Genomic DNA, 15,473 nt, shown 5'->3' with positions numbered 1-15,473 from the left:
AGGGATGGTGGGATAGCCTTGTGGTTCATGTGTTTGCTCCTTAGGCTGAAGACATTGGTTCGATTGCCTTCATGGTTACAGTGTGTGAAGCTCACTTATGGTGTGCCGTAATATTGCCGGTGTATCACTAAAGGTGTCGATCTAAAGAACATCATGTTCCTATTTTGTAAAGTAAAATTTTGAAACCTGAATTTGATATGTTGGTTTTTCACTTTTGCAATGCTGAAGGAAGACATGTTATGATCAAGCAAAATTGCTTGACAGTTGATACAAATTACCTACATTACATCTGCCATATTTAGTTGTTTTATATGGAAAACATCTATCTTTTCGATAGATAGATAAAATTATATTCTAAAATGCTGCTGATGTCACTATAAATCGTAATTTACTCCCAGTCATTCCATTCAAGGTAACGGAGGATAACAGTTTGTGGTTTAATAAAGGCATGTGGAAATGTGCCTTAAATTTGAATGATGTCTCCTTTGGGATTATCTGGAAGCAATGGGTTTCTTTTTCCCATCCCATTAACCTTTCTGAACTGTTTGTCTCTAACTTTCATGACTATTAACATCTCTGTCTTTGTTTCTGAACATGTTGCTAGTTTCACGTTATATTAATGAAGTAGTGTGGTTCTCTGCAGCTTAATTCGGATGCATTTTTCACATCTTTGACAGGGGTTAAGCTTCAGCAAACGTACTTTCTTTCATGTTGATACAAATCATCCATACAGTCAAGAATTATTATCCAGTATATGCTAGCTTGGGAATTACAGTGGAAGTTGTAAAAACCGGCATCTGCCCAATCCGACAAGTTGTCAACACAGACACAAAAGCTTAGCCCATCCATGGCTTGTACATTTGTCATCAGCTCCACAATCCGGCACATTGTCTACACCAGATTATTTCTTCAGTCCCAGTGAGTGTCGGTTTTGACAGTTTCCACTGTATGCCTAACTAAGCTTGTGTATTTGTGTCATGCCGTTCCTAAACAAAATGATAAAAAGTTACACAAGTCAACAAAGGAACCGAGCCATTGATCAGCCAAATTATAAAAGCAGAAATATTTTGAAGTTACCTCCCTTGGAATACTGAACACTTCTCAATGCACAAGATAATAGACTATCTTAATAACAGACGTTTTTCTCCGTATCAGTCACTGAGAAATTTCGGAACATTGAATGATCCCAGTAAATGTTGTTTTTCATTACTTGGTGTTGACGACAGGTTTATAAATCTTTTTGATTAGTTCAGTCAGTACCGCTGCGATCTGGCAAATACATTGTGTTGTGTGTAAATGATCATGTGTGTGACATGAAACAATAAGTAAAAATTTAATCATTTTTATTTATTCAGTACGCTGTGCATAACAAGAGTGAGTGAGTGAGTTAATATTTAACGTCACATCGGCAATATTGCAGCCATATCATGACGAGAACATTCTTGGAAAAAGACATTTATGCATATGGTAAAAACCTGTCAACGAAGGACAGTAAAACAACCGAGTATCACAATAAGAATTAAAGCTAGCGTGCAAAGTTAAAACCAATATCACTATTCAGACAATACAAGATAAAAACGGGCTATGGATCACCAACAAGTGAAGGTTGATCACCATGCTAGAGGCCATGGGGACTTACAGTACTTCTGATACCTGCATGGTCCCTAGCTGGATTTACACCATCCCTTCAGATGCTAGCGATTGTATGCAAGATTAGCCACAAATTAAAATGACAGAAATACTACGGCTAAAATAATGGAAGACTAAATTTGATTTCGAATGTTTTGGGACTTATGTACCCTCTCAGGAGGACAATAATTCTACGGTACTTCAACCCCCTTCGAGGATACAGCCACTAACAATCTCAGTTACTAATTCATCTTCCAATCATAAAATACTTATTTACTTACATGTCAGTCAATAAATTCAATTCTTTTAAAAATGCAATAATTAAATGAGAACTTACGTTACTAAAAAGGTCTTTCATAGTTCTTGATTTAAAATAATTGTCCCTTGTGATGGAATATTCAACACAGTCAAGCAAGACATGCTTAACCGTGATTATTTCATCACAAGGGATGCAGAACGGAGGATCCTCATCTTTCAAAAGATATTCATGCGTATACCTGGTGTGGCCCATACGACATCGTCGTATAATGACCTCTTCAAATCTGGATCGACAACACAAGTAGGTGTAACCAACATATGGTTTTATTGCATGTAATGTATTGATACCTACTTGGGTGTCCCACTTCATCTGCATCAGATCACGGATGTAAGATCTAATGGTAGCTCCATAATCAGTATAGGGAACAAGAAGTGGTGTTACAGATTTGTTGACCGCTGCCTTAGCAGCAAGATCAGCCAAAGTGTTGCCAGAGATTCCTACATGGCTGGGGAACCAACAGAAGACGATGTCGTATTGGCCAGTCGCAAGATAATTATAAAGTTCAATAATTTCTACTAAAAGTGGATGCTTACATGACAGGTTTTTAATAGACTGAAGGTGAAAAAGAGAGTCAGAAAAGATTATGTATTGTTTATGTTTAGGGTGAACATATTTAAGAGCTGTTAATATGACGTTAGCTTCTGCTGTAAAAATAGAACTATTGTCTGGTAAGCTGGTAGACATTGTTCTGGATCCAATGACAGTGGCACAAGCTACTGCGCCACCGTCCTTGGACCCATCTGTAAATAAGGATTTATAATTGCTATATTTATGTTTCAATTGATAACATTCTTGTTTATGCTGTAATTCATTCGTTTCTGTTTTTTTTAAATGTAGGTAATGTTAGGTCGACTTGTGGCCTGGCCAACTGCCAAGGAGGAGAAGAAAGAAAACGGGAATAAGCTTTTTTTCCAGCGCAATGCCGGCCGAAGAAAGAAAGGGTTTAATTCTGTGCCCGTAAGGTGGAACAAGAGAAGACTTTTTGTTGTACAAGTCCTCGTAGAGAGGATTGAAAACACAGCTACATGCAGGGTTAGATTCGTTAGAGTATAGCTTTGTTATATATTGTAAAGACAATTTTATACGGCGTTGTATAAGAGATGGTTCAGCGACTTCAACATATATACTGTCAACAGGAGAGGTTCTAAAGGACCCAAGACAAAGTCTTAGACCTTGATGATGAACAGAATCTAATAATTTTAAGTTGCTGTTGCAGGCTCCACCATACACGATGGAGCCATAATCAAATTTAGAACGGACAAGTGATCGATATAGATGGAGGAGGGTAGCTTGATCACCTCCCCATTTAGAATTGGACACCACTTTCAACAAATCAAGTGCTTTCAGGCATTTAGTTTTAAGTGATTTAATATGCGTTAAAAACGTTAATCCCAAGAACTTGGCCTCCTTGACAACTTTAACGGGAGTGCCATCTCGAGATAGTTCAGGGTCTTTATGTGGTTTATATTTACGACAAAAATGTATGCAATTAGTTTTCGATTTAGAAAATTAAAGCCGTTTTCAAGACACCATTTATTTTTTGTTTAAACACAACAGCAACTGCCGCTCTATGGTATTCATATTTTTACCACGACAAGAAATATTAAAATCATCCACAAATAACGAACCATCAATTGAATCATTTAAAACTTTCGATAAACTATTTATCTTTATACTGTGACAGACAAAATACTGCCTTATGGGACACCCCGATCCTGCTTGTAGTGATCAGACAGGGTAGAGCCCACGCGCACGTGAAATTGTCTATCATTTGAAAAGTTGGCGATGAATTGCGGCGAACAACCTCGCAAGCCGAAGTCATGTAAATCTCTTAAAATACCATATTTCCAGGTTGTGTCACATGCTTTTTCTAGATGAAACAAGATAGACACAGCGTGCTGTTTATTAATTAGTACATTTTTAACTAATGATTCCAAATGCACTAGGTGATCGACGGTATTTCTATTTTTACGGAAACCACATTGTATATCAGTGATAAGGTTATTTGTTTCCAGACCCGTGAAGGTCCCGGGGTAGAATAGGCCTTCAGCAACCCATGCTTGCCATAAAAGGCGACTCAGCTTGTCGTAAGAGGCGACTAACGGGATCGGGTGGTCAGACTAGCTGACTTGGTTGACACATGTCATCGGTTCCCCATTGCGCAGATCGATGCTCATGTTGTTGATCACTGGATTGTCTGGTCCAGACTCGATTATTTACAGACTAACTTTGTTTGATAGTTTCGTTGTTTTTCCGAGTTGAAAAGCGCTTGACATAAAGCACACATTGATCCTTCATTTCTGATACTATATCAAGGTCCGACATAACACCAAACAATCGATCACGATCTCTAACGACACCTTTACTTGTGAGACCGTGACCGGAATGCCCACGAAAGATTTCATGGTCATCAGGTTGGTTGATTGTTGCTTTTTCCGGCATTCAACTAGAAGCGCCCCCGAACGTAAACGTCTAATGTTTTTCACATCCCCAGCAATACCATGAATACCCTTGGATACAGCAAAAGGGGTTCAGCTTTAACGTTGTCTTGTCAGGAGTCTCAATCACAAGGAAACGCGGTCAATACTCAATCAATGCACACCGTCTGTGGTCAGTATCAGCAGGGTCAATTTCAAGTGGACGTTTTGGTTTTTTTGGTTGGAATTTTATAAGCCATGGTTAGTGGAATATGGTTCATCATCCGAGCGCCCCACCCACCACGGAGTATCACAAGGGCAATGCTAAAGCAAGCGGGCCTCCAGCTTGCAGCACCAAGGATGCCCGGATGATATTGTCCAGCAGAAGAGTTGTAAATAATTAATCCACCAGATTGGCCCATGAGCCACCGCCTTCTGGGCATAACACTCCAGGCTTTTCAAAATTAGAAAAGCTCGATGAACAAATAGGCCAAGACCAAAATTAAAAGCCCAAGTAAAATTTGTGCAATGACATATATATATATAATTATATATTCCGTGCACAGGGCATGGCATGACCAGCGGATTGGTTGAACCGGGCCCATTCAACCACCCGTCTAGACGAATTCAGGACCAAAGTGGTGTGTTGAGCAACAGGAACACGGTGACAGGTTCCTATTGCCCTCAACCACCAGGATCCCTTTCTCCGCCCACACAGGGCCGCAACCCACGGCAGACGGGCTGGTGGACCAAATATCCCCCGGGTCCACAACGGGGATGAACGGCTCTCAGCGTTACCCAGCACCCACCACGAGGAGGTGTCCGTTCACGGGTGCCCACTTACATGTGCAAGTTTCAGCCCAAGGCCAGTGAAACATATGCTTTAACGACAACATAATGAAGTGATTATCTTCACATGTGATCATAATGTGATCATGTGTTGGTGCTGCCAAAACAAGAATCATAATCAAAGACTATGATTGAGTGAGTGCGTTAATATTTAACGTCACATCGGCAATATTTCAGCCATATCATGACGATCAACGATTAGGTAGTCCTGGAATTCACGAGTGAGTGAATATAATTTACGTCGCTTTTAGCAACATCACAGCGGGGAACACCAGAAATGAGTTTCACACATTGTACCCAAGTGGGGAATCGAACCAGCACATTCGGCGTGGCGAGCGAAACTTTAACCACTAGGCTATCCCGATGCGCCAAGGACGCATGAGAGACGTCAGTTGCGTGTAGGGAATTGTGTAGCTTTACATGACTGGAGCCATGGGAGGCTAGACAGAGATATATCGAGTGTCTTGTTTGCTGAACAGTGGTTGAAAGGCAGTAGCAATCAGCGGCAAAGGGTACTCCGTGTGCAGATATTAAACTTGGGGAAAAAAAGCTTGGGGGTCACCGCAGTGACCCGGATATGGATTTAGAACAACAGAATTGTATATGATTTTCCTTCTTGCGGTTCAGTGCGTCTTGTGAATATACGCTGTAAACCAAGGCAAGGAAAATCCAATCCTGGGTGTTTTACATCGCATCGGTAATATTTCAGCCATAAAGAGATGAGCACAAGCTGACTACATTTAGAACAGTGTGTCTTGCTGATAGTACAAGGCCTTTTAGAGTTTATAAATACATTCGTCCTCCTTGTATGTCAGCGCGTCCTGTCTGATTTTGTTCATGTTATATCGCATCGTGAAACCTAAGAAATATTTTCGTTCTGCACTGTGCTTCTCAATAGTTAAGTAATCCAGTGAATTACGCATTAGGGTCACGTGATGCTATTCAGCATGTGACGTGCAGTCTACGTTTATTGTTATACAGCGTGTTCATTTTGAAGGTGAACATATCGGATATCGCAAAGATAGGGTCGGGTTGGGTGAGCTTCATACCAACAAGGGAGGATAAATTTACTATGGCAATGCCAAGCCTTATGCCATACGTGCAGGGCAAAGTCGACTGAATATTAACAGGACAACATCTGTAGATCTGTCTTCATAAAGGTGAAGAAAAGGGTAAGTTTGTAGAAAAACGTATGATTGTCCCTCAATGCGTCACACACACGGTGAGGAAGGCATCATTATGTGGAGGGAGGGTAATGTAATGTCTGCCAAAGACCCTGCCCTACACGGTTGGAGCAGAGAGAGTACAACTGTGTCTTTCTATAATAAGTTGTTGTTGTTGTTGATAATATTTGTTGTTAAGAATTGATATTTCATCCACATTTGCGGATGAAATTCACGTACATTTAGGCGGTCCAGGCAAGGCCTCTCCCCATATCGTTGTGCAGAACTATGGTATGCCCCAACCGCTTTCCGCAGACACATTATTGAAGGCACATAGTTTATATGTACTACTCGAAAGAAGTTCGTAGAAGGATCGTAGGAAAAATTCATTAACACCTTTAATGTCTAATATTCCTTTGATATCATCATTATGAACACTTTAGAACAATGCAAAATGGAAATATTCCGATTCTATGTGGTATTAAAAGTTTTAATGTACACATTCCATTTGATTCGTGACATTTTTTAGCAATATATTTAAAGCGAAAACAGAATCTGCAGACTATTTTTGAGTGTAAAGTCGTTCGGACATGAGATAGTGGTAAACAAGAGAATTGGTGAAGGCTCCACGAGCGGTCTCATCCTTTCTATTCCTTGTGACTATTGCCTTGGCGTGTCTGCAAAAAGTATTTAGTGTCAACCAAATTGTCAATGTATGTCAATTCTAGAAATAAGAAGTCCATACAGGCTAGCTAGCCCTGGTCGTCGTTATGCTCGCAAAGGAAGATTTGATATATGAAGAAGAATACCTTGTGAAATATTTTTCTCTTATGGCTCAGTAAAAATTGCACTGAAATTAATTAATGCATTTTATTCTCAATATGGACTAAACCCTTTCATTTAAATTACATTCACCGCCTTTGAATGTATTTCATGTTAACATAACGACCAGTTTCAACAGCAATTTTAGCATTACAACATTCAGACTGTGAAAAAGCAGTTTGCAAGGAATATATACCCTTCAACGTCTAGAAGTGATCTAAAATGTTTTAAAGATATTTACAGACGAGTGTCGACACTGAAGCAGACAACCACTGCTTAAACAGAATAATAAACATATTCGGATTGCCATCTTGATGAACTAACAGCAACCCCAAACCATGAAAAATGCACAATATTAACTATCGGTGTCCTCCATGTTGTGCACCCACTGGTGCATAAACCTTTGACCAGGATGTAATTCTGCAATCTTTCATGTGAAATAAATCTACACAAACAATTGACACAACATGTCATGAAGATGAGCAGAAACGAGAATCTATCACATTTGTCCAAAGTCATAACATGGAAAACGATTTTTAATTATTAATATAAATTATTTTCCTTACAAAATTCAAATTCAACTCATTCAGATAAAGAAGCAACCAGTAACTCTGTGAGCAATGCTACAAAGTAGGTGACACTGTTGTAACTGCATCTAATAATTTGAAAAGTTCACGGCAAGATACTCCTCCAAATCTTCTTTGAAAAACATTGTATTCCCTTTTTGGCATGTACTGATACACACGTATGAGCTTCAGAAGAAATAAGGTTAGGTGGAAACATTAGAAAGAAATATCTTTTAAATTACAGTTTCACTTCGTTCCCCATTAAAATACTTCCTTCCTTTCAAAATATTTCAAAAGCAATAATCTATTTCTGTAACTGGTAGTAGTACATTTCAATAGTAAATTGAAATAAACGTACATACGACATGACATGCACGTCATGACCCTGTTTATGTATGTTTGTAGATATTTTTCCTAACTTTGGGGATATATTTCATACAAATCTATACCTTTGAAACAAATGCTCATCGTACATTTTCGTATGCGCAAGCACCACGTTCATGTCTGTACTGAACGGATTGTCAGGTATTTTCAAACATGAATTGCGAGCAGATACCCCCGTAAATAGATGATCATACAATATTTCCAAACGCGTTCCTTTGAATTTCAACGGGCGCTGAGATTTCCGATTTTGTTTACTCGAGTTGGATACATGTCAGTTAACTTAGGTGGAGAAACATGTGTCAGTTTTCATTTTTGCAAATGTTTACACCCTTTTGATATTTTTATGAATGGTTCATACATGTTCATGTTATCTGTGCTCAAGCAAGTTTCATAATTATGTTTCCATCATGTGAATTACTTGGTTAATGTAATTTCATTTTGACATAGTTTAGTACGCTTGAGATCAACATTCACGTGACCTCATTGTTCTTATCACCGAATGAGCCTACCAAAGAAAGCTTATTAAGCTGCACTAGCCCTTGCAACCAGTATCAATTACGCATTGTCTGTAGTGTTGGCAATTCTTGTGAGGTGCATGTTTCGAGGGAGAAAGGTTCAGTGGTGAACAAAAGGCGATTTGTCCTTGCAAGTGTCCCCAGCTTTTCAGTGTAAATGCGCTTTAAAATATGTCTCTTTTTAACAATGTGTTTGACTCCCTGCTCCGAGTTACACAGAAATTACACAGAAATGTAGGATAATACATTTTTTATCTTTGGGTATAAATGTTAGTGCGACAACCTCGGCGGTTTGAGAAATAGACACTGCTAAATGTTGTCCAACATTTTGTTATGCTTTAGAAATAGTAACTTACTCAGCTTTCTATCGGTCACCGATGAACAGCATTTTGCTACGAATTTATAAGGCTGGCATCTTTACAGAAAGTGTGAGCAAAGAAAATACAGCTTGATATCAGAACGACATGAATAAATGTATATGAAATAGGTTTATGTGTTTATGCTTAACGTTATACGCCCAACATTAGAAATGACTTGCGATAAATGTCAAAAATTTCTTCTATGACGTCAATCTTATGTACAGATAAGTATAGCAGAGTTATGCCCCTTATCACTAAGTCAATGAAACTTCGATCACTTGGTTAAAGTAGTTATGAATTCAAACTTGATCTTCACTATATGAGTGAAGTAATGCCGACGTAAAACGTAAAATGACGTAAAACCCAACTTAACTCAATTGGGAATAATTTTCTCGTGGATAGGGACTCTTTATTTTTACTTATGTTGTTTTTCACGGTGAACCAATCTATTTCAGAACAAAGTTCCCTAATGTGAGCAGATACGTTTTTTGTTTTTTGTTTGTAGTTTCACAAATCATCAAAAAGACGACAATGTACTACATGAGAAAGCACGTAATAGCGATTTGGATGGCCCTATCCAATATATATGTTAGTTCTTAAATTCCCATAATCGAATGTTTCTGTAGACGTAATTTGCCTAGGTTTGCATCATGATCAACTGAGTACTAGAAATACCTTCACATGTATGAGATTGTTGACAATAACACAACAGTGTAGTTGACGTCATTACTTGTTTTATGAAATACCTTCACATGTATGGGATTGTTTACGATAACACAACAGTGTAGTTGACGTCATTACTTGTTTTATGAAATACCTTCACATGCATGGGATTGTTGACGATAACCCAACAGTGTAATTGACGTCATTACTTGTTTTATGAAATACCTTCACATGCATGGGATTGTTGACGATAACACAACAGTGTAGTTGACGTCATTACTTGTTTTATGAAATACCTTCACATGCATGGGATTGTTGACAATAACACAACAGTGTAGTTGACGTCATTACTTGTTTTATGAAATACCTTCACATGCATGGGATTGTTGACAATAACACAACAGTGTAGTTGACGTCATTACTTGTTTTATGAAATACCTTCACATGCATGGGATTGTTGACAATAACACAACAGTGTAGTTGACGTCATTACTTGTTTTATGAAATACCTTCACATGCATGGGATTGTTGACAATAACACAACAGTGTAGTTGACGTCATTACTTGTTTTATGAAATACCTTCACAATTTATGGGATTGTTTACAATAACACAACAGTGTAGTTGACGTCATTACTTGTTTTATGCATTTTGCGACGTCAGAATAAGACGATGTTTGGATGCCGAGCATATATCTCACCTAATTTCCGTTAATTGTAGAAAAGGTTCTAACACTCAAAATTTAACATGAATGATTTTAACATTTAATAGTGCCCTGGACATATCAACAATTAGACGGTATGACTGCGTATCGTATTATGAACAACACCCGTACTTGTTTGGCATCAGTTTTACGTAAATGAAAAATAACATTTAACACTGCCGAATAGTATTTTTACTCTTAGGATAAGAATTTCCTTGTTTTTGGTTATGTATTTCTTTTCATGGGCATACAAGGAAAGATGCAAAAAATTTTGAACTATTAGAACATGGATGTAAGATTGACATGCCATTGTTTTTGTATTTTAAACCAGTTTTGTACACGTATTGTTAGCGTCTCATATCTAGTCATCTCAATATTTTGTAATCTAATATGAATTGATTATATAATCGAAAAAAAGATAGTGAATCATAAAACGTGTCTGACAAACGCGCATCTGGCCAATCAATATACATCACTGTTTGTCAATAAAACGACACAAACAAATTTAACAAACAAGACAATCCTTTAAATGTGTGTGTACATCTACCGGTATATACACTTGTAGTGTAGAGGTCATTTCCATTAATACTGTCAGTATTATTTATACGTTTGAATTAAATCGTTGTTCATTACCTGTTCATATGAAACTGCAATATTAGTCCCAATGTGCTGAATATTGTAGATCATAGGGACTATTATATATATAGTACATGTTGCAGTTATGGGTACGTTTGATCTTATAACACGTGTGAAAACTTTATAACATATAGTGTACTACAGTAACTGTATAAATATAAATGTTATTCAAACAATCAAAAGATTTCAAAGAATAAAACACATGCCCTATTTCCACGTATGACGGTATTGAACAAGGCTAAATATAGATACTGAAACTTGTTTCATGGGAAAATATTTGAACCATATGCAAAACATATATCATAAGAAAGCCGATTCGGATAGATAGGGCGGTTGTGTTTACCCTTGTTCAACCGACCTTTTCCTTGAAGGAATAGCCTGATATGTACAACAGTCACTACCGATGACCGAATTTCTCACGAAGTGGCGGCTTCGATGACAAGGTTACACATGATTTTGCGACGCAACATCTTCCCGTGATTCAGGGAGCGTATGTACATAAATGTGAGAGGAATCTGACTATCTGTGTATTATGATATCTTTTTGTCGTTTACTTTGTCAGTAAGAGGAGGAACCAGAAATACTGATTCTTCGTGATTGCTGTCATGGTGTACATGAACACATCATATTACTGTATAATATTCATTCTAATTTGCCATTCCGTGCTACGATGCTCTTCCCATGCATAATGTTAAAGTATAATTGAACCAATTCATGCTTGGGTGTCTGTAAAGTGAGTGAGTGAGTGAGTTTAGTTTTAGGCCGCACTCAGCAATATTCCAGCTATATGGCGGCGGTCTGTAAATAATCGAGTCTGGACCAGACAATCCAGTGATCAACAACATGAGCATCGATCTGCACAATTGGGAACCGATGACATGTGTCAACCAAGTCAGCGAGTCTGACCACCCGATCCCGTTAGTCGCCTCTCACGACAAGCATAGTCGCCTTTTATGGCAAGCATGGGTTGCTGAAGGCCTATTCTACTCCGGGACCTTCACGGGTCCTGTAAATTTAAGAAAATGTTAGATCTATACAGTGTAAATTCTGATTTTTTTTGTTTACATTTCAAGCAAGAATATTCTTAATGCTGCCTTTCGAGCACAGTGTTCGTTTTCACACCCAATACGTTTCATTTCAGTTCATCAAGTCACTCAGTATTGCTGGCAAAGACCAGTTTTGATTTGATTCTAAAACGTACGAGGTATTCAGTGATGCATTCGTCGCAACAGAATATCAAGTATTTACGATGTAATACTAATGTAGGGGTATCAATACCGACCTTAGCGAAACGTGAATTTGTATACACTCTCCAATGTGGCGCAAACCGCACTTCGGCGTTCATGTTAGGAAAACATCCAAAACGATTCTAGCTTCATCGGCAGCGTTTCAGAAATAGAATTAATTATTTCTGAATTCTTATATCAGTCATCATTAATGTGTAATTTTCGAAATTCAGTTTTCCAGGTAATTTTCGATTTTACATTTCAAAATAAAGATGTACACAAAAGCACATGTATGTCCCTCTGGCAGCTTGGTGACTTGGTGTGTAAGGCTAGCTTGATCTTGCTGCTGGACACTCATGTAGGACTTGGCTGCAAGTTCACCCTGCTGACGCACCTGACCCAAAGATTTCGGCTCTGTTGTAGACCCATTGACTGTCGGGAGGGATCAGTCTGTTCACAGCTATAGCAACTAAGATGTCCGTTGAATTTGACTTCCTAGAGGTGGCCTGTCCTACTCTAGTGATGTATTCAGACACTGACTCAACAGGTTACTTATATATGGCTAGTAGTGAGAGATCAAATTGTCCCGATAGTTGAAAATGTAGAAATGAAAACTTGTTCCAACCTCACTTGTTATCGCCACGTAAGGTAAAATGCCACTGTTTTGCTGGTCCTTAAGAGCAAGCTCAACAATATACAAGCCCTGTTTTCATCACTTCCTTCGAGTTTCACAAATGTTTCCAGATTCGACCACCAGTTTATTACATCCTGCTTACCTGATTATTTAGGCAGCTGAACATTTCGAATTTGTTGAGTGAGGGATTATTAAACACTTTAACTTGTTGTTGTTGATGATGTTCTTGTTGGCGCTGATGTCGGTGCTGACATTGACGTTCTTGCTGTTGTCGTTGACATAGATAATGCTGCTGCTGATGATGATGATGTTCCAGCTGTTGGCATCGATGGTGTTGTATTTGGCTCAAAGTATTTTTGAAATGTGATCAACATAATATTGGCCAAATTATGTAAAGCTCAAGAGTCATGTGAGAGTGTAGTTGTCCATTATGACACTCGTCGTCCGTTAATCTTGGATTTTATTGCAGGCGACGAAAATCAGTTTACATTTCTGTGATGTATGAGATTATAGCGAAAAGACTTCATGAAGGTAAAGTGGTCAGAACTGTTTTTGTGACATAAAGCAAAGACATCGATATCATTTCTAAACCTTGTGAATCACTTTTGAACTGGTTTGTAAATTATTAAGAAAACAGATCACAAAAATTCGTCAAAAACGGCTACTGTATTGCATACCTCTACTTGCGTCACACAAGATTCCATATTGGGACCATCACATTTTTTATTCTATTTTTATATAAGTGATTTAGTAGATAGCATAAAAAGGCACAAACGTATATTTGCTGACGACTGCTCACTTTCTCAAGCGGTGAATTCAAATCTCTGCTTTAAATTCTGTTTAATTCAGCCAATTCTGTTTAATCTAGACTGTCGACTTTATCTCCGGTGTAGTGCTTTGAATGCAAATAAAGCAAATAGACTCATTTCTAGTTGTGCTTGTATATACTACAGTGAAGACACAGTTCATTATCTTTATATATGTAAGTTAAATACTGTTGTTAGAAATAATACCTATTCCCATGTACACGGCCATAGATTCCAACCTTTGTTATACGGAATACCTCCAGCTAACAACGGTGTCAGTACCACCACAAGAGTCCCTGCATCTGGATATGCTTAGGTCAAAACGACTTGATAAATTATGCTAGACAAATATGTGTACAATGGACGCTGTCAATACCGGCACTTGCCCAAGCCGGCAAGATGTCAATACTGGCATAAAATCTCAGTCCCATTGTTTCTTGTACATTTCTCATCAACTCTAAAATCCATTGTCTAAACTGGATTGTTTTTTCAGTCCCAATGAGTGCCGGTTTAGACAGCTTCCACTGTAAACAGTTAATGAAGTGTACCTGTAAGCAAAGGTTTATAAGCACCTACAACACACATATATAAATTAAATTGTCGTTTCGTTTTGCGTATCCAATTCATTTGTACAACGTGGAGATGATATATGTACTGGTGAGGTATTGATATAGGCCAATTTCTCCTTCTTTACCAAACCAAAAATGTTACATGCAGAGCCTCTTTGCTGTCAAGTGTTACCTAGATATGAAGAAGTGTATTTTTAAAAGTGTGCTTTGGGCGGTGGGGTGTGTCAGGTGCAGCACCATGGCACACCAGCTGCAAAGGTACAGCCATGGCCTTACTCTCGAAAGGGCTTGCGAAAGAATCCACACTGACTGCTGTCTTTCCGTGGTAATGAATAGTGACCATCGACCAAGACCATGACAAAAACCAAACCAATAAGCTGCATTAAACGGCCTCCTGAAAGAGGTTGTTCATGATAATGGACCCCAATTTATATCGGAGGACGTGAGACAGTTCTCTACTGCAAAATGGTATTAACCTCCACCGTATCATCCTCCGTCTAACGATGCCTCAGTGTCTGGGACAGGTCAACAGGCCATTTAAACAGGTGCTTGCAAACTTCACTTCACGTACCAAGCAACGTGACAGGTGAATCGAACGCCCAACCTTTGTCACGAGGAAAACCGTGAATATGTTTTTTGCGTGTCAACGTGTTCCCAATTTATCCCCATAATAGTCCAGATTGACAAACTGCTAAATATCTTTAAAGATGGACTCACAAGACCTGAGCAATTTTGCAAAATAGGTTTAAAAACTGTTCAGTGCATGCACTGGCAAAGGGACATAAATGGTGTGCAATGTTACAGGTTGCTCTGTATAGACTACTGTTCTGTTAGTGGCGTGTTAAAGTGTCCTTGAGTATTACATTTGTGTTAACGGATGACAAACTCCCCTGCAATTATGTTGCAAAGCATGTCAGCAGACATATATGGTCTGGTAGACACAGGTGATGAACAAGCGATAGTGCTTGCAGTCACTCGAAAGTGTTGAAACTGGTTTGTGCTGTTGTCGCTTTGTTCAATCTGCATTTCACTGAGTAATATGAAACATGTTCTAGTGCACTAAACAGATATACAAACGGAATGGATTGTACGGCCAATGAAAACTTTCTCGTAAAAATTTGGTTTGGTTAGCTACCCGGTATGTGTGATATATTTAAATTCACATTGTCTCTTTATTACGATGCTCCTATCAATATCAGCTCACTACAAATAGT

General features: G+C 38.4%; 1 protein-coding gene across 2 annotated transcripts in view; it reads left to right on the top strand.

Moving 5' to 3' along the window:
• Positions 1–15,473, top strand: part of LOC137269773 (uncharacterized) — a 35,017-nt gene that overhangs the window by 16,864 nt on the left and 2,680 nt on the right. Inside the window, exon 1 of one of the 2 annotated variants that reach the window (XM_067803600.1) lies at positions 6,235–6,386. The exons of the other annotated variant lie outside the window; for it this stretch is intronic. The gene's annotated coding sequence lies outside the window, so the exon portion shown is untranslated. Of the gene's footprint in view, positions 1–6,234; positions 6,387–15,473 lie in introns of those variants that run through there. 2 annotated transcript variants of the gene reach the window in all.

This window comes from Haliotis asinina, unplaced genomic scaffold (assembly GCF_037392515.1).
Source record: "Haliotis asinina isolate JCU_RB_2024 unplaced genomic scaffold, JCU_Hal_asi_v2 scaffold_17, whole genome shotgun sequence".
Classification (NCBI taxonomy): Eukaryota; Metazoa; Mollusca; class Gastropoda; order Lepetellida; family Haliotidae; genus Haliotis; species Haliotis asinina.
This window is presented reverse-complemented; position numbering and strand designations above follow the sequence as displayed.